A 26,550-nucleotide genomic window follows, 5' to 3' on the forward strand; every position below is an offset into this window, starting at 1 on the left:
TATTTTTTCAGGACTGACCCCAGATTATCAATGTGACAAATCTGTAAAATGTCCTGGTCAGGAACAAAAATTTCAATATTTTGTACACTGTCATCACTTTTGCCATGCGACATGGTGTTATATAATGCTGGAAAAAGCATTGTTCATCTCCTGAACCGTTCGGAGAAGTTGTTTTTGGAGGATGGTTAGATCCTATTCTTTATCCACAGCAGTGTTCTTAGGTAAAATTGTGAGTGATCCCACTCCCTTGGACGTAAGGCAACCCCACACATGAATAGTTGCAGGATGTTTTACTATTGGCATAACACAGGACTCATGGAAGCGCTCAATTTTCTTTTACGAATAGCCATTTTTCCAAATGTACCAAACAGTCTAAAATGGGCTTTATCAGAGATAACTTTGCAGGGATCACTCAGTATTGTGCCTAAGAACACTGCCAGGAATAAGGAATGGGATCGAAGCGTCCTCCAAGAGCAACATCCCCATAGATTCAGGAGCAATTTGGTGATGATCAATGCTTTTTCCAGCATGATGGAGCACCACATCACAAGACAAATGTGATAACTAAGTGGCTCCGTAAACAAAAGATTGAAATTTTGGGTCCATGGCCAGGAAACTCTACATATCTCAAACACATAGAGAACCTGTGGTCAATCCTCAAAGAGCAGGTGTACAAACAAAAAAAACATTAAATTGGGATCAACTCCAAGCAATGAGTAGACAAGAATGTGTTGTCATCAGTCAGCATTTGTCCCAGAAGCTGATATCCAGCATGTCAGGGTGAATTGCTGAAGTCTTGAAACATAAAGAGACGCTGCTGTAAATATTGAGACTTTACGTAAACTTGATGTATTTGTCAATAAAACATCTGACTAAAAGATCTAAAAACATTGCAGTAGCAATCTTTGTGAATATCAAAACTTATGTCAGTCTCAAAACTTGTGGCCACTATTGTACTATGATAATATACACTGCTCAAAAAAATAAAGGGAACACTAAAATCCCACATCCTAGATATCAGTGAATTAAATATTCCAGTTGTAAATATTTAATCATTACATAGTGGAATATGTTGAGAATAAAACCTAAAAATTATCAACGTAAATCACAACTAATATCCCACGGAGGTCTGGAGTTGGAATGATGCTCAAAATCAAAGTGGAAAATGAAGTTACAGGCTGATCCAACTTCAGTGCAAATGCCTCAAGACAAGGAAATGCTTAGTAGTGTGTGTGGCCTCCACATGCCTGTATGACCACCCTACAACGCCTGGGCATGCTCCTGATGAGGCGGCGGATGGTCTCCTGAGGAATCTCCTCCGAGACCTGGACTAAAGCATCCGCCAACTCCTGGACAGTCTGTGGTGCAACGTGACGTTGGTGGATGGTGCGAGACATGATGTCCTAGATGTGTTCAATCAGATTAGGGTCTGGGGAACGGACAGGCCAGTCCATAGCTTCAATGCCTTCATTGGTCTCACAAGGGGTCTGAGGATCTCATCACGGTACCTAATGGCAGTCAGACTACCCATGGCGAGCACATGGAGGGCTGTGCGGCCCTCCAAAGAAGTGCCACCCCACACCATTACTGACCCACTGCCAAACCGGTCATGCTGAATGATGTTGCAAACAGCAGATCGCTCTCCACAGTGTCTCCAAACTCTGTCATGTCTGTCACATGTGCTCAGTGTGAACCTGCTTTCATCTGTGAAGAGCACAGGGCGCCAGTTGCGAATTTGCCAATCCTGTGTTCTGTGGCAAATGCCAAGCGTCCTGCACGGTGTTGGGCTGTAAACACAACCCCCATCTGTGGACATCGGGCACTCAAACCATCCTCATGGAGTCGGTTTCTAGCCATTTGTGCAGACACATGCACATTTGTGGCCTGCTGGAGGTCATTTTGCAGGGCTCTGGCAGTGCTCCTCCTGTTCCTCCTTGCACAAAGGCTGAGGTAGCAGTCCTGCTGCTGGGTTGTTGCCCTCCTACGACCCCCTCCACATCTCCTGGTGTACTGGCATGTCTCCTGGTAGCGCTTCCAGCCTCTGGACACTACACTGACAGACATAGCAAACCTTCTTGCCACAGCGCGCATTGATGTGCCATCCTGCATAAGCTGTACTACCTGAGCCACTTGTGTGGGTTGTAGAGTCCGTCTCATGCTACCACGAGTGTGAAAGCACAACCAACATTCAGAAGCTACCAAAACATCAGCCAGAAAGCATTGGTACTGAGATGTGGTCTGTTGTCCCCACCTGCAGAACCACTCCTTTATTGAGTGTGTCTTGATAACTGCTAACAATTTCCATCTGTTGTCTAGTCCATTTGCACAACAGCATGTGAAATTGATTGTCAAACAGTGTTGCTTCCTAAGTGGACAGTTTGATTTCACAGAAGTTTGATTTACTTGGAGTTATATTCTGTTGTTTAAGTGTCCCCTTTTTTTTGAGCAGTGTATATTACTGTGTGTATCAGAAAAAACCTTGCAATAATAATACTGAGGATGTTTTGACCATCATTGTTATATTAGTTATATTTATATAAATGTAAAATTATATATAAGCCTGATTAACCATGTCCTCTAAAAAACAGAACAGAACAGTAGGTCGGAGGGATAATCCCTCTGGATGTTTTAGCGCAGTGTTGTGTGCGCCGCTGCTTATTACTGTTGCTATAATTACCGCACAGTACTACCACCATCAGCATCTACAGTTTATGTATAACTAATTGCTGTTGATCATAAATTATCCATCTCTCTAGGTATCAGGCAGAATCTCCTGAGACTACAGGATGGCTGATCAGTAGAGAGAGCCCCCATCACATATGTCCTCCTTCATACAGTGATGTAAGTATATGCATGTGTTTAAGTGTTAGAAACAATTACTTGTACACATGTTCATGCAATTCTACTGTTCATCGGGTATATAAGCTGAAATATTATATACCAAATAATAAAGTGTTACAGTATATTGCTGAATTTACCACTACTCGGCTAATGGGGGTCCATGGATCCATTTATCCTTGACCCTGGTATTGTCGAGGTACGTCGGGTAAGGCTACTTTAACATTTCCGTCGGTAGTCGCCCGTCACAAAGCGTCGGCGTGACGTACCGACGGAAGTGTGTCCTTTCACATTCACAGTCCTGGCCAGGAAAAAAGACAGAGAGAGACATTTTCTGACGGGCATGCGCAGATGGAAAAACTGGATACAACGCACAGAAAAACGTTCCCCGCCAAAACCCGACGCAACCAGTGCACGACGGACGCAACGTGTGGCCATACATTGCAATCTGTCGGTAATACAAGTCTATGGGAAAAAAACGCATCCTGTGGGCAAATCTTACCAAAACGACGCATTGTGACGGGGAGTGCCCGACGGAAATGTGAAAGTAGCCTTAGGCTAGGCTAGGTTGTTTAGTATCCATCACACTGCGTCGTTTTGGGCAAAAAACGCATCCTGCAAATGTGCCCACAGGATGCGTTTTTTTCCCTAAGACTTGTATTGCCGACGGATCGCGACGTATGGCCACACATCGCGTCGGTTGTGCACTGGTTGCGTCGGGTTTTGGCGGCCCGTCTGGGAAAAACATTCAAGGGAACGTTTTTCTGTACGTTGCATTCAGTTTTTAATACTGTGCATGCGCAGCAGGAAATATCGCACTCACTCTCTTCCTCACCCAGAATTCTGACGGAAATGTGAAAGGACACACTTCCTTCGGTACGTCGCGCCGACGCTTTGTGACGGGCGACTACCGACGGAAGTGTGAAAGTAGCCTAAGCCTCAACTGAAGCCCCCTCCCACCTTTTCCCATCCAACGAGAGCAACACCCCAAGGAAACATGGACACCAATTCTCTTTGGAAAATTATGGCCACAGCAGCCTTTATTTAAGAAAAACACCAAATAAACATTGAAATATAAATAACAGTTTACTCGCTGGGAGGAGTCCTTGAAGCTAACAAAAATCTGGTGATTACCAAAATAAACAGTGAACATAAAATACCACCAATTACTCCCAGCCGTTATCCCATTGGCTCGGGTGCACCATACCCAGAAGGGTTCCCATGTTCACAATAATTTCCTGGAGATTTGACCACCGTTGCCGAAACTCCCAACCACATTTCACCAGATCCCAGCCATGTTAAAACTCCAAAATGAGGAAACCATATGCCCCTGGATCCCCATCCCAATTTAAACCAACTTCAAGGACTCCCCTCAACCGCCTCAGCCACCATGACCCAGGAAAATACCAAGTACCCAAACAACCCCTTGCCATACCCAAAATAAAAAAGGGGTGGGAGGGCGGGACCAATTCTGACCCTGTTAGAGCGGGAACTAACCAGCCCCACCCCCAACCCTTCCTTAAATATGCCTCCCTTGAAGATGGCCCCTCTATTAATTAACCCCTACCCCTCCCCTCCAAACCATTATCATGTCAGCCTCCACCCACGCCGCACGGAGGGGGGAGGGGCAGCTTAGCTCCGGACTTTCTGTATAGCAGTACAGCAGAGCTTTCCCAGGTATAAGTTAAATGGAGATAGATGAAGGAGTGTGAACAGACCCATTACGCTAATACATATTTTATGGTTCAAAGAAGACACAAATCCATTAAGTTTAACCTACAGTATAACCTAACGTGCCTGCTGTAATTACATGAAGTGTCCGCCATACGTGCATATAATTCCGCACAGCAGTGAGCTCTGAGACCTTTTAATTTACCTAACATGGTGGCATTGGGGTGGATTCTCTTTCTACGCACCCAGGACAAATCAGGCCAGTGTATGTATACTGCTGTGTCTGTGTAGCCATTCTATTGGATGCCATCATCCTTACCTTCAGGGCTGTGGAGTAGGAGTCGGAGTTGTTGACCGACTACGACTCCTAAAAAATATAATATGTTTGTTACAGTAGTACAATACAAGATGTGCTGTAAATGTTTTCTTAAGAATTTGGGAAAGTTATGAAATGTCCTATAAACGTCTGTTCTGTTCCGGATCTTGGTCTTTGAGATGAATCTGTGCTGCACTTTACGTACATGCTCAGTAGTGACCAGTGCTGTAGGGTTGGAGTCTGGGAAAAGTCCTATAAAGGTCTGTTCTGTTCCGGATCTCGGTCTTTAGTTGAGATGAATCTGTGCTGCACTTTATGTACATGCTCAGTAGTGGCCAGTGCTGTGGGGTTGGAGTCTGAGAAATGTCCTATAAATGTTTGTTCTGTTCCGGATCTCGGCATTTAGTTGAGATGAATCTGTGCTGCACTTTATGTACATGCTCAGTAGTGACCAGTGCAGTCGGAGTCGGAAGTCAGGGAAATTGAGGAGTCGGAGATTTGGCTTACCGACTCCACAGCCCTTCTTACCCCTGCATACATCATGCCAGGGGTGTCTAGTAGAGTCATGGACTCACTAACCTGTTTTGTTTTTTTTACAATAGACAGGTTCTGGTTTCATTATTATACCAGTCCTACATGCCTTAAAGAGACACATCACCCTGGCACTGAAAAGTGACTATGCAATTGTCATGTGTAATCATCCTACTTGGTGCCCTCCGTTTGCCTCCCACTGACTCCTTCGCAGAGAATGGTATACTGGTCCTCCTACATCCAAGATGGCCACCACAATTGCATGGGGAGCAGTAGAAAGCCTGAACCACGCTTTGACAGAACAAGAAAAGCAGTTGAAGCATGGTTCAGACTTAATTCCGGCCGCCTCATGCCACTGCAGAAGCCATCTTGGATGCAGAAGGAGCAGCACACCATACTCAATGATACAAGAAGCAGGAGACGAACAGGTAATCATGACATTGAGGACAAAATACAGTCACTTTCAAGAGTAAGAGTGGATGACCAGTATGTTAATCATAGTAAATACTACAAAATGAGGATTGACCCAGGACAATGCACCAGGGTTCAGAGAGAGGAGCTGCTAACTGTGGACCTTCAGGAGTTGCTCCCTGTGCTGCATACTTCTCTCTCATGGCAGTAGCACTGGCTCAGGGATGAACAAAAAAAAAGACCAAAACATGTTTGTTTTTGGATACCTGGGCAGCGAGTATTACAGTGGGGCTGTCAATAATCCATTTTATATTTTCTTCAATAGTCTTTCTTATATTTCTAACATTTGTTTTGCTGATTGCATTTGTTTTGTTGTCTTGAATGTAGAAGTTGTACAATGTCTGTAAAGCCTGAAGATTGAATTCAAGATCTGTGTGATACGAATCACGAAATCCATGTTGATATATTCTATACTAACAGACAACTGGACAGGATAACTGGGTAACAGGGCATCTCCGGCATCCTCACACAGATAGCACCAGAAGCTGTTGGGCCTAAATACAAAATCTGTAACATGCCCCCCTACCATTTAGGGTAGAGGGACCACTAGAGCCCCTCAGACCCAGGACCTGAGAGCAAGTACTACTTCTTCACCACAACCCAGATCCTTGTCGATCCCATAAAATGTGAATATTCTTTAAAGGGTGAGAGTAGGTGCTAACAGACAAGTCCTCCTTAGGGCTAAAGGGTGTTCAGGATCCCCATCACCACTATCACAAACACTGCCATGTATTTCACTGGGTGCGTACACATGGCTGTGGGCAGCGCTATAAGTTTATGCATTATCCATCATAACATGTATAATATTGTATATTGTTGTATGTAATCTTATTACGTCTAGTTACATTTCATGATTAAGCACAATATTTTTCAGTAACCTGACTTATAAACTGACCACATACTGAAAAAAAATCTCTATAGTCTAATGTGACCATTATTACAATTTAATCTGCAAGGTGATCCAGTATATACAGAACAATATATTTTCCTTGTGTCATAGAAGATGAATGGTAACTAAAGACATGTAAGTTTCCATCTGGGTATTCACCTGGCGTTGCCCAGCAGCAGTCTCCCATCTTGGGGGTTGGAGCAACCAAGAAAAGCGAATAATAAATCTGACATGTATATTTGCATAGCAGAAATCCATGCCTGACACTCAGATTTCTGCAGATTTGCTGTGGATGTGCTGCAAGTGTACAACAGATCATTACCAGGATTAGCCTATTTAATACGGACTCCGTGAAGATAAGTCGCACGCTTCTGATTCCTATGGTGGATTTTTCAGAGGTGCCATTAAATGGAGTGTCACCCCTGAAATGCAATTAAACTACTTAAACAGGGGACTTTGCCCCTATATGTTAAACAGGGGACTTTGCCCCTATATGCTTTGTATGTTTCATTGCTGTAATTATTAATCAAAGCTTATTGTATATGTAAATGATGGGGTTTCAATGTACCCTTGGTGTGGCCAAGAGCTTAGTGCACCTTTATGCCCCGACAATTTGCATACGCCAAGAGAGCACTCAAGCCCCCAAATTTGCAAATGGAATAAAATGACTTTTAAAAGTAATTATAAATATGAATGAGTCCTCCATATAAATGCATTATTAACGTAATTTAATTTTCTATTCCTGGTTTACAGACTACCTTTAAAAATTGTACATAATTTTTCTTTAGGCAGTGTTCACACGTTCAGTATTTGGTCAGTATTTCACATCAGTATTTGTAAGCAAAAACCAGAAGAACAATCAGAGGAAAAGTATAATAGAAAAACGTCACCACTTCTGTATTTATCACCCACTCCTGGTTTCAGCTTAAAAATATTGAGGTAAAATACTGACAAAATACCCAATGTGCGCACGTGGCCTTACCATGTAAAAGAGTTGTAATAACCACATTCACATGCTTATCATCAAATTTGACACAGATTTTGGTGCTGGATCCGTGTATAATCTGAATTAAATCTGACATGTGTGAACAAACCTTAAGTTTGTTAAGTAACAGAATTGCAAGCACAAAGATGATAAAATAACCACCCCCACAAACAATAGGAATAAATGTGCACATTATACCTCTAAACATCTCCTTATAGCGCCCTCTGATGGACAGGTGTGAACTTTTGTATTTTTCAGGTGAACACTTTTTACTATGGTGTAGAATATGGTCCATTCTCACATCATTGTACCCAAACAATGCATTATCTTCCACCTCCAGGACAGACTGCTGCAATGCTCTGCACTAAGGGCATGCCTGCCTGGTGCTGCCAGGGTGTGAGGCGCCAAATGTCAGCAATCTGTCAGCTCTCCTATTCTGCCACAACGGTGCTTACAACTCCAGAAAGGTTGCAGAAGTCTCCGGAGCAGTGATCGGGATACACCTGGCACACAACACTCTTCTATTGTACCAAGTCAATGGCAACCTACTGGTACAATTACAGGAAAATGGGCTTTTTGCGTAACAATTATGATGAAGTTATCATCGAGCTGCGGATAAAAGTGTTTGCAGCAATGGCAACCCCAATGGCCAGGCTGATCAGGCTTGTCTCCCATCCAGGCTACAAGCCACCATTAGTCTAACCCTAGGCCATAACGCCGAGTTGTGCCAATGACGGTGTGGGGAGCGGATAAGTTCACAGTCTGACACACAATGGTCACCTGACAGAACAAGAAGCCACAGTAGGCCACGTTCACATGTTCAGTATTTGGTCAGTATTTTACCTCAGTATCTGTAAGCCAAAACCCGGAGTGAAACAATCAGAGAAGTAGAATAGAAACACGTCACCACTTCTGTATTTATCACCCGCTCCTGGTTTTGGCTACAATTACTGAGGTAAAATACGGACTGATAGTGTGAACGTGGCGTTACCGCAGCTTGTGCATGAACCTTCACAGGAGACTGTAGGTGCGGTACCACAATACTGGCACAATATTACCACAGCCAGAGGCCGCCATGTAGCCAGCGCCACCACCAATGTCCCAGAGACTACAGTGATGAAGGCTGGTGACCATTTCATGGTGATATCAGATCTTCCAAGCACTGATTGCTAATGAAGCTCTAGGACTGTGGCCATTACATCAGTCACACCAGGGGCAGGTCACTGGGGCAATGGGCCTGCTGCATCCTCTGAGGGAGGGGAAGGGTCAGGGGATGGAGGAGATGCTGCCAGAGTGACAGCAGACATGTAGCCCACCTCCTCAGTGGTATGTTAGTACCAGGTCTAGACAGAATACTGGGCTGATGTGACCAATGCACTGGCAGCATATGCCCGCCCTGCCTCACCCGTCCGTGTATAGTGAGGGTACCGCTGGCACCGCACTGGCCGCGGGCAGGAGACGGGTGCAGGGGGATACTCACTGCGGGCAGAGATGACAGGTCAGCGGCCCGGTGTAATGACGACGCTCAGGTCTCAGTGATGCCGGGAGATCTCCAGTAATAATCCTCCTCCTGCTGCTGCTCGGAGTCTGGGCGGGGGATGGGAGAGTGAGAGGAGGGCCGCCGTGTGGTGGTGACACCGGGCATCACTGGTGACTGCCGTGCACAGGAATGGCTGCACACAGGACGGGCACTGCTGCCCATCACCCGTCTGCTGCTGTCTCCCCACAGAGGATCTGCCCCAGACTCCCTATTACCTCCCTCTGTGCAGGGCTGGGCATGGTGTCCCTGTGGTGCCCATAAGGTCTGGCAGCGCCCCATCACTGTGACAATGTGCCCCGGTTGGTCCCTCTAATACAATATATCCAGCATCCGCACCGTTTGTCACCCGCGGCCATGTGTGCACGGAATTTAAAAACGACAACGCAAAAGCCGCTTGAGTAACTGCTCCTTTTTTGCGGTGTTTTCTAGGCGTTTTTTTTGTCCTGAGGCGTTTTTTTCTTAGCGTCTTAACATTATTTGAAGCATGTAAAGTCACTTTGTGAGCGATTTTCTCACATTTCTTTTAAATCCTTAAGCAAATCTCTATGGGCATATACTCAAAGATGGCGGAAAAACACTTTGGGTACGTGACATTTAGGGGGAGTCGTTCGGAGCAAGATTCTCCCTATTTATTTCTATTGAATAACGCCCTGCTGTTCAGACATTCAGCCCTTCGATCATTTTTATAACTTCAGGTTTTCAAAAACATCAAGCGTTCAGAAGTGAGCTGCCATCCTTCAGGAGTTTTCAGCTAATACTAGTTTTCCGTCAATGGGAAGGCTACAAAGACTTCTGGGCATCTTTTTGAACATTGTGTATGCGTTTTTGAGACATTTTCACCTCATGAAATGCTCACATTTTATTCATTGTTTAACCCCTCCCCAACGTCCGCCGTACATGTACAGCACAGTAGGAAGTGCCTTCTTGAAAACCAGCGTATATGAATGGCACATCATTTTGCCGACTGACAAGCAAAACCGGCAAAATCATCAGCGGGTGCCAGCTATAGATCATAGCGGACCCCCTGTTGCAACAGCTGTGATGGGTGCCAGCAATGACCACCGCCATTCAACTCTTCTGATGCCAGGCAATGAGAGCAGCATATATCTGCTTAATTGAGAGAGAGCTCCCTCTTTGTCCCCATCAGCACCCTGCATTGCTGATGGTTGCCATTATGACCAAATAATGGCTGTAGGGTCACCCAGTTACAGTGACATACCTCCTGTCAGTTTAAGGCCTCATTCAGACATCTTTTTTTTGTGTGTGTGAGAAAAACAGACCAGGTTTCATCAGTGATTTTCATAGGAGTGTCATCAGATTTTTATCAGAGTGTGCTCAGAGTTTAATCATTTTTTTAAATTATCCTCCTCCTATGGGTAGGTTCACACACAAATATAAAAAATTGTTTAGAGTTTCGTCCAGAAAAGTGGAATCCGTGAGCATTCTATATTTTACGTCAGCAGCTATTAATCATTTACAAGACCACTTACAGCTTCCTATGGTACAGAGTCGCAATGTGGGATCCATTTTTTTTTTTTTGCAAACCCATGGACTTGAATGGGTGAGTCTTATCTGATGTAAGTAGGAAACTAGTGTATGATGTGAACTTTTTCACACACAGATTCAATCAGTGAAAAAAAAATTCTCATCTGCACTGCCCCATTGAATAACATTGCTCTCAGTGCTATCAGTTTTTTCAGACAGCACTTGGACCAAAAATTTACTCGTACGTGAAAAACTGACGTGAATGAGCCTTTAGGGTCCATGAAAAAAATCAGTATGTCAGTGACATCAGTGTGCTGTCCTTTTTTCACTGACTGAGGCCTTGGTCACACTAGCATATAACACGGACGAGTGCTATGTGAAAAAACATCGCATAGCAATTGGACCAGTTTTAATCTATAGGGCAGATCACATCTGCGATAATTTTCTTATGCCGAATTGGCAAATTGGAATGCGAGAACAATTGCAGCATGCTGCGATTGGTACTGAGACTCGGCCGAGCCTCAGCTCACTCACACCCATATAAGTCTATGGGTGCGAGTGACACAACACACACCACTCGGATATGATCCAAGTGTTGTACGATATACACCGACGCCGGCAATGGAGGAGATGGAGAAATTAGTTTCTCTGCCTCCTCCACAGCTGTGCGAGCGGCTAGGAGCACAGTAGGATGACATTCGGCTCCCGCTCGCGGCAGAGCAGGAGCTGAGAGTCATTAGCATCTCGCATCACATGCCATACGCTAGTATGACCCGGCCTGATAGGAGAAGGTGAAAAAACTTTTCTCATCAGTGAAAAAAAACTGATGAAACTCTGACCAAACTTACGAAATTCTGATGAAACTCACAGATATTTGCTTAGGCTTTATTGCCACACATCAGTATTTGTGGTCAGTATCACATCAGTATTTGTATCACAGAGTTAGGCTGCCGTCACACTAGCAGTATTTGGTCAGTATTTTACATCAGTATCAACACAAAAACATGGAGCAAAAGAGTCCACATCAGCATAATTATATATAAAATCTGCAAAATGTTATTAGTTACAACAATATCAATATTGTATCAATACACAAAAATGTTATAATAGTTTAGCATATACGTGCTGTCTGCACTAACATATAGCAGGGGACAATAAGGAGGAGACATGACGATAGCCAAGTTGAAAAAGCCAAGAACATGAAACGCGCGTCCGGGGGTGCCGAGAGAGGTGGGGTTGTCTTCCCTGACTACCGATGGGTAAGCATGAGTCATGTGTAATTGTATGATGTTACATATGGGGGTGGTCTGAGCTAGTATATCGCCATATATACCTATACACCCTGTTGGAGATTTACTTGACCACATATAGAATTTTCTATTACTGATTCATGCCGGTACCATAAGGATGTATTGTTAGCATCCCCCCTCAACTTGGCTATCGTCATTAAGCATATAATAAACATATTACAACACCCTGTGTCTTTATTTCATTAAAATACCTTTTTCCTTATGTGTGTGTGTTTTTTTAACCCTTTATTACTATTGGATTAATAATGGATAGGTGTCTTATTGACACCTCTCCATTATTAACCAGGCTTAATGTCACCTTACATTAGCAAGGTGACATTAACCCTTTATTACCCCATATCCCACTGCTATTCAGGAGTGGGAAGAGAGTGGCTGATTGCCAAAATAGGAGCATCTTACAGATGCGCCTTTTCTGGGGTGGTTGGGGGCAGATGTTTTTAGCCAGGGGGGCCAATAACCATGGCCCCTCTCTAGGCTATTAATATCTGCCCTCAGTCACTGGCTTACCCACTCTGGGGGAGAAAATTGTGCGGGAGCCCACGCCAGTTTTTTCCGTGAATTAACCCTTTATTTTAACAGCTACAGCTCCCAAATTTTACACACAGACACTTGTAACATTATTAGTGAAAAAAATAAGGGATATGAAATGGCTTACTGTATGTAAACCATGTCTCATATCCTGTCGGGTTTGGGAAGAAGGTAGCAAAAGCCGGCAATTGAATCACCGGCTTTTCTGCTATCTAGCTCTGTATTATATATATATATATATATATATATATATATATATATATATATGTGTGTCAATGACATATGTATATATATATATATATATATATATATATATATATATATATATATATATATATATACAGCACAGACCAAAAGTTTGGACACACCTAATTTAAAGATTTTTCTGTATTTTCATGACTATGAAAATTGTAAATTCACACTGGAGGCATCTAAACAAGAATTAACATATGTGGAATTACATACTTAACAAAAAAGTGCGAAACAACTGAAAATATGTCTTATATTCTAGGTTCTTCAAAGTAGCCACCTTTTGCTTTGATAACTGCTTTGCACACTCTTGGCATTCTCTTGATGAGTTTCAAGAGGTAGTCACCGGAAATGGTCTTCCAACAATTTTGAAGGAGTTCCCAGAGATGCTTAGCACTTGTTGGCCCTTTTGCCTTCACTCTGCGGTCCAGCTCACCCCAAACCATCTCGATTGGGTTCAGGTCTTGTGACTGTGGAGGCCAGGTCATCTGGCGTAGTACCCCATCACTCTCCTTCTTGGTCAAATAGCCCTTCCACAGCCTGGAGGTGTGTTTGGGGTCATTGTCCTGTTGAAAAATAAATGATGGTCCATCTAAACGCAAACCGGATGGAATAGCATGCCGCTGCAAGATGCTGTGGTAGCCATGCTGGTTCAGTATGCCTTCAATTTTGAATAAATCCCCAACAGTGTCACCAGCAAAGCACCCCCACACCATCACACCTCCTCCTCCATGCTTCACGGTGGGAACCAGGCATGTAGAGTCCATCCGTTCACCTTTTCTGTGTCGCACAAAGACACGGTGGTTGGAACCAAAATCTCAAATTTGGACTCATCAGACCAAAGCACAGATTTCCACTGGTCTAATGTCCATTCCTTGTGTTCTTTAGCCCAAACAAGTCTCTTCTGCTTGTTGCCTGTCCTTAGCAGTGGTTTCCAAGCAGCTATTTTGCCATGAAGGCCTGCTGCACAAAGTCTCCTCTTAACAGTTGTTGTAGAGATTTGTCTGCTGCTAGAACTCTGTGTGGCATTGACCTGGTCTCTAATCTGAGCTGCTGTTAACCTGCGGTTTCTGAGGCTGGTGACTCGGATAAACTTATCCTCAGAAGCAGAGGTGACTCTTGGTCTTCCTTTCCTTCGGCGGTCCTCATGTGAGCCAGTTTCTTTGTAGCTCTTGATGGTTCTTGCCACTGCACTTGGGGACACTTTCAAAGTTTTCCCAATTTTTCGGACTGACTGACCTTCGTTTCTTAAAGTAATGATGACCACTCGTTTTTCTTTACTTAGCTGCTTTTTCTTGCCTTAATACAAATTCTAACAGTCTATTCAGTAGGACTATCAGCTATGTATCCACCAGACTTCTGCACAACTGATGGTCCCAACCCCATTTATAAGGCAAGAAATCCCACTTACTAAACCTGACAGGGCACACCTGTGAAGTGAAAACCATTAGCGGTGACTACCTCTTGAAGCTCATCAAGAGAATGCCAAGAGTGTGCAAAGCAGTCATCAAAGCAAAAGGCGGCTACTTTGAAGAACCTAGAATATAAGACATAATTTCAGTTGTTTCACACTTTTTTGCTAAGTATATAATTCCACATGTGTTAATTCATAGTTTTGATGCCTTCAGTGTGAATTTACAATTTTCATAGTCATGAAAATGCAGGAAAATCTTTAAATGAGAAGGTGTGTCCAAACTTTCGGTCTGTACTGTATATTCTGCTCCAAACAACCCAAAACCAAATGACGCAGGTATGCCACTATTGGAAGAGATTTTGCATTGCGTGAACCACCGACAAATTGTCACAATAAAAACACACCTTCCAACTAATTTGCCCCCCCATAGCTCCATAGACACTACAATTAGGAATATTTCTAATAAAGACAAGTTCTTCACTAAACCTGCTGCCTGCCATGACACAGACCACTGCCCAACGCAGCAAAGTCTCTGACAAAATGCCTCAAAACCAACTGACCCAGCAGCATCCTTGTAAAGCTCCTTGCAATCATTGGACACCACCTTGTCCATCCACAACATGTGACCATTGTAATCCCTTAAAAAGGCATCCCAAACCACCAGACCAGCCCTGATCTCCTGAGTAATGTGAACAAAACAATGTGGTGAAGACTTCCCTGACATGGCCATTGATAACCATCTGGAAAACACCCGGGCCACTGGCAAGCAAAGTTAAGCTTACCTAGTAATGATTGTACTACTTTCAACCTCACTTATTTCACTCAAATCAAAGCCACCACCGGCAGCTGTAAATCCACCAATTTATCCTCTGGAAGCCTACACTCCATGGCTACACTATCGATCTCAATACCAAAAAAACCATCACCGTGGCTTGGTCTTGTCTGCAGCTAAAGGAATACCAAACATAGCCGCCACCTTTTTTAACGGATTTTGCCATCAAAGCTTCCCACCCCGCTGCCCTCCACAAATCAAATGCCTTATCAAGAGAATCATATGACACTGATGAAAACTCTGCCAAGATACCTTCATTCACTGAGTCCCCAGCTGGATAAATAAGCAATAGAAAAGCCAGAATTTATTAGGCTCCCCCTTGGGAACAACTCCCAAGTGGGAAATCCTCAATTCCAGCCATGGTGGATCCAGAAAAGGAACCGCCATGCACCACAAGACTACTTCGTTGTTCAACTTCTCCATCACTACATCAGGATGCTCTGGCCGACTTCAGATTACCTGGCTGAAAATTAGGCGCTCCAGGATCAAACGAGATCCTGAAACCTTCAGAAAAACAAACTCAAGTAACATGGCTGCCTCTGAATCCAGGTATCTATTTAACCCCTTAGTGACAGAGCCAATTTGGTACTTAATGACCGAGCCAATTTTTACAATTCTGACCAGTGTCACTTTATGAGGTTATAACTCTGGAACGCTTTATCGGATCCCGCTGATTCTGAGATTGTTTTTTCGTGACATGTTGTACTTCAAGTTAGTGGTAACATTTCTTCGATATTACTTGCGATTATTTATGAAAAAAATGGAAATATGGCGAAAATTTTTAAAATTTTGCAATTTTCAAACTTTGTATTTTTATGCCCTTAAATCAGAGAGATATGTCACAAAAAATAGTTAATAAATAACATTTCTCACATGTCTACTTTACATCAGCACAATTTTGGAAACAATTTTTTTTTTTGTTAGGGAGTTATAAGGGTTAAAAGTTGACCAGCAATTTCTCATTTTTACAACACCATGTTTTTTTTAGGGACCACATCACCTTTGAAGTGATTTTGAGGGGTCTATATGATAGAAAATAACCAAGTGTGACACCATTCTAAAAACTGCACCCCTCAAGCTGCTCAAAACCACATTCAAGAAGTTTATTAACCCTTTACATACTGCACAGGAACTAAAACAATGTGGAAGAAAAAAATGAACATTTTACTTTTTTTTGCAAACATTTTACTTCAGAACCATTTTTTTTAATTTTCACAAGTGTAAAAACAGAAATTTAACCACAAATTTTGTTGTGCAATTTTTCCTGAGTACACCGATACCCCATATGTGGAGGTAAACCACTGTTTGGGCGCACCGCAGAGCTTGGAAGTGAAGGAGCACCGTTTGACTGTTTCAATGCAGAATTGGCTGGAATTGAGATCGGACGCCATGTCGCGTTTGGAGAGCCCCTAATGTGCCTAAACAGTGGAAACCCCCCACAAGTGACACCATTTTGGAAACTAGACCCCCCAAGGAACTTATCTAGATGTGTGGTGAGCACTTTGAACCCCCAAGTGCTTCACAGAAGTTTATAACGTAGAGCCGTGAAAATAAAAAATCGCATTTGTTTTCACAAAAATGATTTTTTCGCCCACAAATTCTTATTTTCACAAGGGTAACAGGAGAAAATGGACCCCAGAAGCTGTTGTACAATTTGTCTTGAGTACGCCGACACCCCATATGTGGGGGTAAACCACTGTTTGGGCGCATGGCTGAGCTCGGAAGCAAAGGAGCGCCATTTGACTTTTCAATGCAAAATTGACTGGAATTGAGATCGGACGCCATGTCGCGTTTGGAGAGCCCCTGATGTGCCTAAACAGCAGAAACCCCCCAAAAGTGACCCCATTTTGGAAACTAGACCCCCCATGGAACTTATCTAGATGTGTAGTGAGAACTTTGAATGCCCAAGTGCATCACAGAAGTTTATAATGCAGAGTCGTGAAAATTAAAAATATATATTTTTTAACAATAAAGATTTTTTAGCCCCCAAGTTTTTATTTTCACAAGGGTAACAAGAGAAATTGGACCCCAAAAGTTGTTGTCCAATTTGTCCTGAGTATGCTGGTACCCCATATGTGGGGGTAAACCACTGTTTGGGCGCACGGCAGAGCTCGGAAGGGAAGGAGTGCCATTTTGGAATGCAGACTTTGATAGAATTGTCTGCGGGCGTTATGTTGCCTTTGCAGACCCCTAATGTACCTAAACAGTAGAAACCCCCAACAAGTGACCCCATTTTGGAAAATAGACCCCCCAAGGAACTTATCTAGATATGTGGTGAGAACTTTGAATGCCCAAGTGCTTCACAGAAGTTTATAATGCAGAGTAGTGAAAATAAAAAATATTTTTTTCCCACAAAAAAGATTTTTTTAGCCCCCAAATTTTTATTTTCACAAGGGTAACAAGAGAAATTGGACCCCAAAAGTTGTTGTCCAATTTGTCCTGAGTATGCTGGTACCCCATATGTGGGGGTAAACCACTGTTTGGGCGCACGGCAGAGCTCGGAAGGGAAGGAGCGCCATTTTGGAATGCAGACTTTGATAGAATTGTCTGCGGGCGTTATGTTGCGTTTGCAGACCCCTAATGTACCTAAACAGTAGAAACCCCCACAAGTGACCAAATTTTGGAAACTAGACCCCCTAAGGAACTTATCTAGATATGTGGTGAGAACTTTGAAAGCTCAAGTGCTTCACAGAAATTTATAATGCAGAGTAGTGAAAATAAAAAAATATATTTTTTTCCAACAAAAAAGATTTTTAGCCCCCAAGTTTTTATTTTCACAAGGGTAACAAGAGAAATTGGACCCCAAAAGTTGTTGTCCAATTTGTCCTGAGTATGCTGGTACCCCATATGTGGGGGTAAACCACTGTTTGGGTGCACGGCAGAGCTCGGAAGGGAAGGAGTGCCATTTTGGAATGCAGACTTTGATAGAATTGTCTGCGGGCGTTATGTTGCCTTTGCAGACCCCTAATGTACCTAAACAGTAGAAACCCCCAACAAGTGACCCCATTTTGGAAAATAGACCCCCCAAGGAACTTATCTAGATATGTGGTGAGAACTTTGAATGCCCAAGTGCTTCACAGAAGTTTATAATGCAGAGTAGTGAAAATAAAAAATATTTTTTTTCCCACAAAAAAGATTTTTTTAGCCCCCAAATTTTTATTTTCACAAGGGTAACAAGAGAAATTGGACCCCAAAAGTTGTTGTCCAATTTGTCCTGAGTATGCTGGTACCCCATATGTGGGGGTAAACCACTGTTTGGGCGCACGGCAGAGCTCGGAAGGGAAGGAGCGCCATTTTGGAATGCAGACTTTGATAGAATTGTCTGCGGGCGTTATGTTGCGTTTGCAGACCCCTAATGTACCTAAACAGTAGAAACCCCCACAAGTGACCAAATTTTGGAAACTAGACCCCCTAAGGAACTTATCTAGATATGTGGTGAGAACTTTGAAAGCTCAAGTGCTTCACAGAAATTTATAATGCAGAGTAGTGAAAATAAAAAAATATATTTTTTTCCAACAAAAAAGATTTTTAGCCCCCAAGTTTTTATTTTCACAAGGGTAACAAGAGAAATTGGACCCCAAAAGTTGTTGTCCAATTTGTCCTGAGTATGCTGGTACCCCATATGTGGGGGTAAACCACTGTTTGGGCGCACGGCAGAGCTCGGAAGGGAAGGAGTGCCATTTTGGAATGCAGACTTTGATAGAATTGTCTGCGGGCGTTATGTTGCCTTTGCAGACCCCTAATGTACCTAAACAGTAGAAACCCCCAACAAGTGACCCCATTTTGGAAAATAGACCCCCCAAGGAACTTATCTAGATATGTGGTGAGAACTTTGAATGCCCAAGTGCTTCACAGAAGTTTATAATGCAGAGTAGTGAAAATAAAAAATATTTTTTTTCCCACAAAAAAGATTTTTTTAGCCCCCAAATTTTTATTTTCACAAGGGTAACAAGAGAAATTGGACCCCAAAAGTTGTTGTCCAATTTGTCCTGAGTATGCTGGTACCCCATATGTGGGGGTAAACCACTGTTTGGGCGCACGGCAGAGCTCGGAAGGGAAGGAGCGCCATTTTGGAATGCAGACTTTGATAGAATTGTCTGCGGGCGTTATGTTGCGTTTGCAGACCCCTAATGTACCTAAACAGTAGAAACCCCCACAAGTGACCAAATTTTGGAAACTAGACCCCCTAAGGAACTTATCTAGATATGTGGTGAGAACTTTGAAAGCTCAAGTGCTTCACAGAAATTTATAATGCAGAGTAGTGAAAATAAAAAAATATATTTTTTTCCAACAAAAAAGATTTTTAGCCCCCAAGTTTTTATTTTCACAAGGGTAACAGGAGAAATTGGACCCCAAAAGTTGTTGTCCAATTTATCCCGAGTACGCTGATGCCCCATATGTGGGGGTAAACCACTGTTTGGGCGCACGGCAGAGCTCAGAAGGGAGGGAGTACCATTTGACTTTTTTAGCGCAAAATTGGCTGTCGTGTTTGGAGACCCCCTGATGTACCTAAACAGTGGAAACCCCCCAATTCTAACTCCAACCCTAACCCCAACACAGCCCTAACCCTAATCTCAACCCGATCCATAATCCTAATCACAACCCTAATGATAATCACAACCCTAACCCCAAAACAGCCCTAATCTCAACCCTAACCATAACCCTAATCAAAACCCTAAATCCAACACACCCCTAACCCTAATCCCAACCCTAACCCTAATCCCAACCCTAATCCCAAACGTAACACTAATCCCAACCCTAATCCAAACCCTAACCCTAATCCCAACTCTAACCCTAACTTTAGCCCCAACCCTAACTTTAGCCCCAACCCTAACCATAACTTTAGCCCCCGTCGTCACAAAAAAAGTTCAATGTAACCTTTTTTTTGTACGTCGCGTCCGCCATTTCCGCGGATGCGTGGCCGTAACTCTGCCCCCTCCTCCCCAGGACATAGACTGGGCAGCGGATGCGTTGAAAAACTGCATCCGCTGCCCACGTTGTGCACAATTTTCACAACGTGCGTCGGTACATCGGGCCGACGCATTGCGACCGCCCCGTACCGACGCAAGTGTGAAAGAAGCCTAAGGCTACTTTCACACTAGCGTCGTACTCGGCCCATCGCAGTGTGTCGGGCCGACGTACCGACACTAGCGTTGTAAGCGCCGCACAACGGGTGCAGCGGATGCTGTTTTTTCAACGCATCCGCTGCCCCATTGTGAGGTGCGGGGAGGCGGGGGCGGAGTTCCGGCCACGCATGCGCGGTCGGAAATGGCGGACACGTCGCACAAAAAAGTTACATGTAGTTTTTTTTGTGTCGACGGTCCGTCGAAGCACGACGCATCCGTCGCACGACGGATGCGACATGTGGCAATCCGTCGCAATGCGTCGCTAATGCAAGCCAATGGAGAAAAAACGCATCCTGCAAGCACTTTTGCAGGATGCGTTTTTTCTCCAACGACGCATTGCGACGGAAGCCAAAAAACGCTAGTGTGAAAGTAGCCTAACCCTAACCCTAGCCCTAACCCTAACCCTAAATTTAGCCCCAACCCTAACCCTAACCCTAACTCTAACCCTAACCCTAACTCTAACCCTAACCCTAACCCTAACCCTAATTTTAGCCCCAACTTGTCTTCTCCTGCCGGCCGGCAGATGGCAGCAGATGGCGGGCGCACTGCGCATGCGCCCGCCATGATGAAAAAGCCGGCTGGCAGGAGAAGACAGAAGAGGACCCAGGGACCCCGGGTGAGTATGATAGGGTCCCCGAATCCCCCTATTTCTCTGTCCTCTGATGTGCGATCACATCAGAGGACAGAGAAATAACTGATCGCTTTTTTTTTTTTTTTTGCGGTCGCCGGTAAACTGTTAATTACCGGCGATCGCAAAGCAGGGGTCGGTGCAAACCGACCCCGATCATGTTCTTTGGGGTCTCGGCTACCCCCGGCAGCCGAGACCCCAAAGAACATCCGGGTGCCGGGCGGCGGGCGCACTGCGCGTGCGCCCGCCATTTTTTCCCGGAAGAAAGATGGCGGCGCCCATGGGGAGACACGAGGAGCACCGGGGGAGGTAGGTAAGTATTGGGGGGCTATTGGGGGCCATCGGGGACCACATTTCTCTGTCCTCCGATGTGCGATCACATCGGAGGACAGAGAAATTAAACGGCAAATCGCGTTTTTTTTTTTTTGTTGCGACCGCCGGTAAACGGTTAATTACCGGCGATCGCAACTCGGGGGTCGGTAAAAACCCCCCGAATCATGTTCTCTGGGGTCTCGGCTACCCTCGGCAACCGAGACCCCAGAGAAAATCCGACTCTGGGGGGCGCTATTCACTTTTTCCACAGCGCCGTTAATTAACGGCGCTGTGGATTAAGTACCCTTAGCGGCCGCCGTTAAAAGGCGTATCGGCGGTCGTTAAGGGGTTAAAAACTGAAGAATTGCCCCGACCCTCAATGGTGTCCTCCCGTTTTCCAGAACCTTCACCTGACTTTCCCTTTGCTCGCTTAAAACATCTGCTGAGCCCATGACTACCCCCACAACCGGAACACTAATGCTTATGTAGCGCCCCAGAGTCCTGGTCGTTGCAGTATTGTCGCTCTTCCACCAGGGGGAGTGATGGTACGTCTGATGGTACTAAAGGAGTTCACCTGACCAGGTATCACAGTCACACACTACACTTCACACTCCGGCCACCAGGGGGAGCAAAAGGTTCTATCTATTAGGCCACTCCTCACACTCAGGTAAAACTTGGGGTTGGATAGGAAAGTTAGGAGTTAGTCAGAAAGCTGCCTGGGTGAGACCCAGAGAAGACCTGTCAGGCAGACAGAGAGAGAAGGAGGAACATCAGAGCTGTAGACAGAGGTCCCTGTCAGGGGTGGGATCCTGACAGAGACATAGCAAGAGATAGAACGTTACAGAGCTGCGCCTGCAGCTCATTGCGGCAGCATCCTAAGAAAGGACAAGAAGCAAAGTACATCGTGGAAAAGTGAGAAACGAGATCACAGCACAAGGAGATAACACCAGGAGGAGTCTTGCCTTAAGACCAGCAACATCCTTCTGAGGCGCGTAGCCGGTGGCCGGAACACCGAGGGAGTAATTGGCTCTACGCATTACTTTGAACTACGGCAGGACAGTTAATTCCAAGTTGGCTGCCCAACCTTAATACCTAATGAAGACAACGGAGGCAAATTGTGGGAGAGGGGCGTCTCTAGGGTCCCTATAAAATAGCTCCAGGCCTACCCCGTCATACGGGTCGTCCTATCCATACCATCTGGGGGACGGAGAGAGAATATCAGAAACATACACGACAGTTGTGAGGACTATCCCGTGGTGCTCAGCAGGGAAGTACTACAACACACAGGCGCTAGTAGGAAGGGTACTGATTTCCACCTGCAAAGGGAACTCTGGATGTGCCTTCGGACCGGCCGGATTCAGCCAGCCCTGTTAGCAGTGCTCTGGATTGTGGCCGCTGAAGTCTACAGTAAAAGGTAAAGAGACTGCAACCCTGTGTCCCCGTTATTTACTGCGACCTACACCATCATCATCTACCTTACTGGGAAGCCCTGGGGACATACTTCACCTGTGGGAAGGTATTCCATCTAGCTGCCATAACATCACCCCAGCGGACCCTTAAGCAGCGTCGGTCACCCTGACCGAACACCACAGGTGGCGTCACGAACACTTGACAAACTACATCCTTTAATTGGGCACCCCTTAGCAGGGCCACGGACCGGGTCGGGCCACCGTGACATCCCCAGAACCGAGACAGAGGGACCCGGTACCGAGTGCCCCACTGCCCTGCGCTTGGGGGCGATCCACTTATATTTATATGTTGTCCCAAAATTGCACTACCGCTCGTTAAACTGTCAACAGAAACCTTTATTTTGGGACGCTGGAGATCCACTGACCAAGCTAAAACCTCCAGCACCTCTTCAAAAGGGCTGAGGCTCAGGAGCTGTCATCAAATGCATTCATAAGGAAATATCCTTATGATCCCACCACGTCAGGCCTCATAGCCTTCTTTTGCCTAAATTGCTAGTCATATCTGAGTCATGCCAAACCACCATAAATCCTGTATGCCTCCCCTATCGCGTCCATATAACCGAAAAGAGCTGAGCAGTGCTCTGGCTTTTTCCCCCATTTGCACTCGCCAAAATTGCAAACGCATGTAACCAATTTGCAAATATCTTCGGAATTAACCGATATCTACGTTTCTCTTTCTCATCCTTTTCCTTTTTGGAAACACTAGGCTTCACCTTGTCAAGATTAATACATTGCTACATGCTCTCCTTTCCAAATTTTCTCCTGAACCTCTTTCTTCAAGTATGCCCCAACAGCTCCTCAAAACATACATACACCTCAATCCTTGACCTGTCATTCAAACGCACTACCTTATCCTCCTTCTCCTTTTCACTAATACACTTATCCTGCACTACACGTGCACGCTCACTTCTGGTAGGCCGCAACACTGGCGAGGATACATCCTGGGGACCAGAGAAGGAGTCACAGACTGCTCCTTTGACCCCAGAGGGTCCCTGAAAGAGCTCCTACAGCATCTCCTGCTCTGACTTTCATCTACCGGTGAGTAACACTCCAGTGGCTGGGATCGCTGTGTGCGTGCTGCGGGCACCATCAGGCCCGTCTCCTCAACGGATGAAGAGGCGCAGGCCATCTGGAGCTGCTTCTGCACTCACGAGTATCCATTCTACCCCATGTGATCTCCCCATCCTGCCCCATCTGTCTCCATCGTATCCATCCTGCCCCATGATCCAATCCTGCCCCATGTCTTTCATTCTGACCCGTGTCTCCAATCATGCCCCGTATCTACATTCTGCCCATGCCTCCAGTCCTGCCCCCAGTGTCTCCAGCAATCTGCCCCAGTGTGTCCAGCATATTACCCCAGAGTGTCCAGCATATTACCCCCAGTGTGTCCAGCAACCTGCCCCAGTATGTCCAGCATATTGCCCCAGTGTCCAGCAATCTGCCCCAGTGTGTCCAGCATTGCCCCCAGACAGTGTGTTCAGCAATCTGTCCCAGTATGTCCGGCAATCTGCCCCAGTGTGTCCAGCAATATGTCCCAGTATGTCCAGCATTGCCCCCAGACAGTGTGTCCAGGAATCTGCCCCAGTATGTCCGGCAATCTGCCCCAGTATGTCCGGCAATCTGCCCCAGTGTGTCCAGCAATCTGCCCGTGTGTCCAGCAATCTGCCCCAGTGTGTCCGGCAATCTGCCCCAGTGTGTCCAGCATATTACCCCTAGTGTGTCCAGCAATCTGCCCCAGTGTGTCAAGCATATCACCCCCAGGTTGTCCAACAATCTGCCCCAGTATGTCCAGCACTGCCCCCAGTGTGTCCAGCAATCTGCCCCAGTGTCCAGCACTGCCCCCAGTGTGTCCAGCAATCTGCCCCAGTGTCCAGCACTGACCCCAGTGTGTCCAGAAATCTGCCCCAGTGTCCAGCATTGCCCCAGTGTGTCCAGCAATCTGCCCCAGTATGTCCAGCACTGCCCCCAGTGTGTCCAGCAATCTGCCCCAGTATGTCCAGCACTGCCCCCAGTGTGTGCTGCACTGCCCCAGTGTGTCCAGCAATCTGCCCCAGTGTGTCCAGCATACTGCCCCAGTGTGTCCAGCATTCTGTCCCAGTGTGTCCAGCATTCTGCCCCAGTGTGTCCAGCATTCTGCCCCAGTGTGTCCAGCATTCTGCCCCAGTGTCCAGCACTGCCCCCAGTGTGTCCAGCAATCTGCCCCAGTATGTCCAGCACTGCCCCCAGTGTGTCCAGCAATCTGCCCCAGTATGTCCAGCACTGCCCCAGTATGTCCAGCAATCTGCCCCGTGTGTCCAGCACTGCCCCAGTGTGTCCAGCAATCTGCCCCAGTGTGTCCAGCATTCTGCCCCAGTGTGTCCAGCATTCTGCCCCAGTGTGTCCAGCATTCTGCCCCAGTGTCCAGCATTCTGCCCCAGTGTGTCCAGCAATCTGCCCCAGTATGTCCAGCACTGCCCCCAGTGTGTCCAGCAATCTGCCCCAGTATGTCCAGCACTGCCCCAGTGTGTCCAGCAATCTGCCCGTGTGTCCTCCAGCATTGCCCCAGTGTGTCCAGCAATCTGCCCCAGTGTCCAGCATTGCCCCAGTGTGTCCAGCAATCTGCCCCAGTATGTCCAGCACTGCCCCCAGTGTGTCCAGCAATCTGCCCCAGTATGTCCAGCACTGCCCCGTGTCCAGCACTGCCCCAGTGTCCAGCAATCTGCCCCAGTGTGTCCAGCACTGCCCCAGTGTCCAGCAATCTGCCCGTGTCCAGCATTGCCCCAGTGTGTCCAGCATTCTGCCCCAGTATGTCCAGCACTGCCCCCAGTGTGTCCAGCAATCTGCCCCAGTATGTCCAGCACTGCCCCAGTGTGTCCAGCAATCTGCCCCAGTGTCCAGCAATCTGCCCCAGTGTCCAGCATTGCCCCAGTGTGTCCAGCATTCTGCCCCAGTATGTCCAGCACTGCCCCCAGTGTGTCCAGCAATCTGCCCCAGTATGTCCAGCACTGCCCCAGTGTGTCCAGCAATCTGCCCCAGTGTCCAGCACTGCCCCCAGTGTGTCCAGCAATCTGCCCCAGTATGTCCAGCATTGCCCCAGTGTGTCCAGCAATCTGCCCCAGTGTGTCCTCCAGCATTGCCCCAGTGTGTCCAGCAATCTGCCCCAGTGTCCAGCACTGCCCCCAGTGTGTCCAGCAATCTGCCCCAGTATGTCCAGCACTGCCCCCAGTGTGTCCAGCAATCTGCCCCAGTATGTCCAGCACTGCCCCAGTGTGTCCAGCAATCTGCCCCAGTGTCCAGCACTGCCCCCAGTGTGTCCAGCAATCTGCCCCAGTATGTCCAGCATTGCCCCAGTGTGTCCAGCATTGCCCCAGTGTGTCCAGCAATCTGCCCCAGTGTCCAGCATTGCCCCAGTGTGTCCAGCAATCTGCCCCAGTATGTCCAGCAATCTGCCCCAGTATGTCCAGCACTGCCCCCAGTGTGTCCAGCATTGCCCCAGTGTGTCCAGCAATCTGCCTCAGTGTGTCCTCCAGCATTGCCCCAGTGTGTCCAGCAATCTGCCCCAGTGTCCAGCATTGCCCCAGTGCGTCCAGCAATCTGCCCCAGTATGTCCAGTAATCTGCCCCAGTGTCCAGCACTGCCCCCAGTGTGTCCAGCAATCTGCCCCAGTATGTCCAGCACTGCCCCCAGTGTGTCCAGCAATCTGCCCCAGTATGTCCAGCACTGCCCCTAGTGTGTCCAGCAATCTGCCCCCCTCAGCGCGCCGGCTTATGTCCTCCTTCATCCCCCAGTACCCCCGTCCCTCATACTCACCTGTCCCACACACTGCACGGCCGTGCCGACATCCCTTGCGCTCTGTCCCGACTCTCGGCGGCGGCGCAGCATCTTCTTCCTGCTTGTGCGGTCATGTGATACTGCTGATTAAAGTCATGAATATGCGCATATTCATGACCTTAATGAGCGGTACCACGTGACCGCAC

At 46.3% G+C, this 26,550-nt stretch overlaps 1 protein-coding gene across 2 annotated transcripts in view; it reads right to left on the reverse strand.

Annotated features, from left to right (window-relative positions):
• CLGN (calmegin) overlaps positions 1–26,550 on the reverse strand; it is a 165,673-nt gene that overhangs the window by 119,551 nt on the left and 19,572 nt on the right. Inside the window, exon 1 of one of the 2 annotated variants that reach the window (XM_077279216.1) lies at positions 9,182–9,428. The exons of the other annotated variant lie outside the window; for it this stretch is intronic. The gene's annotated coding sequence lies outside the window, so the exon portion shown is untranslated. Of the gene's footprint in view, positions 1–9,181; positions 9,429–26,550 lie in introns of those variants that run through there. 2 annotated transcript variants of the gene reach the window in all.

The sequence above is a fragment of the Ranitomeya variabilis genome, chromosome 1 (assembly GCF_051348905.1).
Source record: "Ranitomeya variabilis isolate aRanVar5 chromosome 1, aRanVar5.hap1, whole genome shotgun sequence".
Taxonomy (NCBI): domain Eukaryota; kingdom Metazoa; phylum Chordata; class Amphibia; order Anura; family Dendrobatidae; genus Ranitomeya; species Ranitomeya variabilis.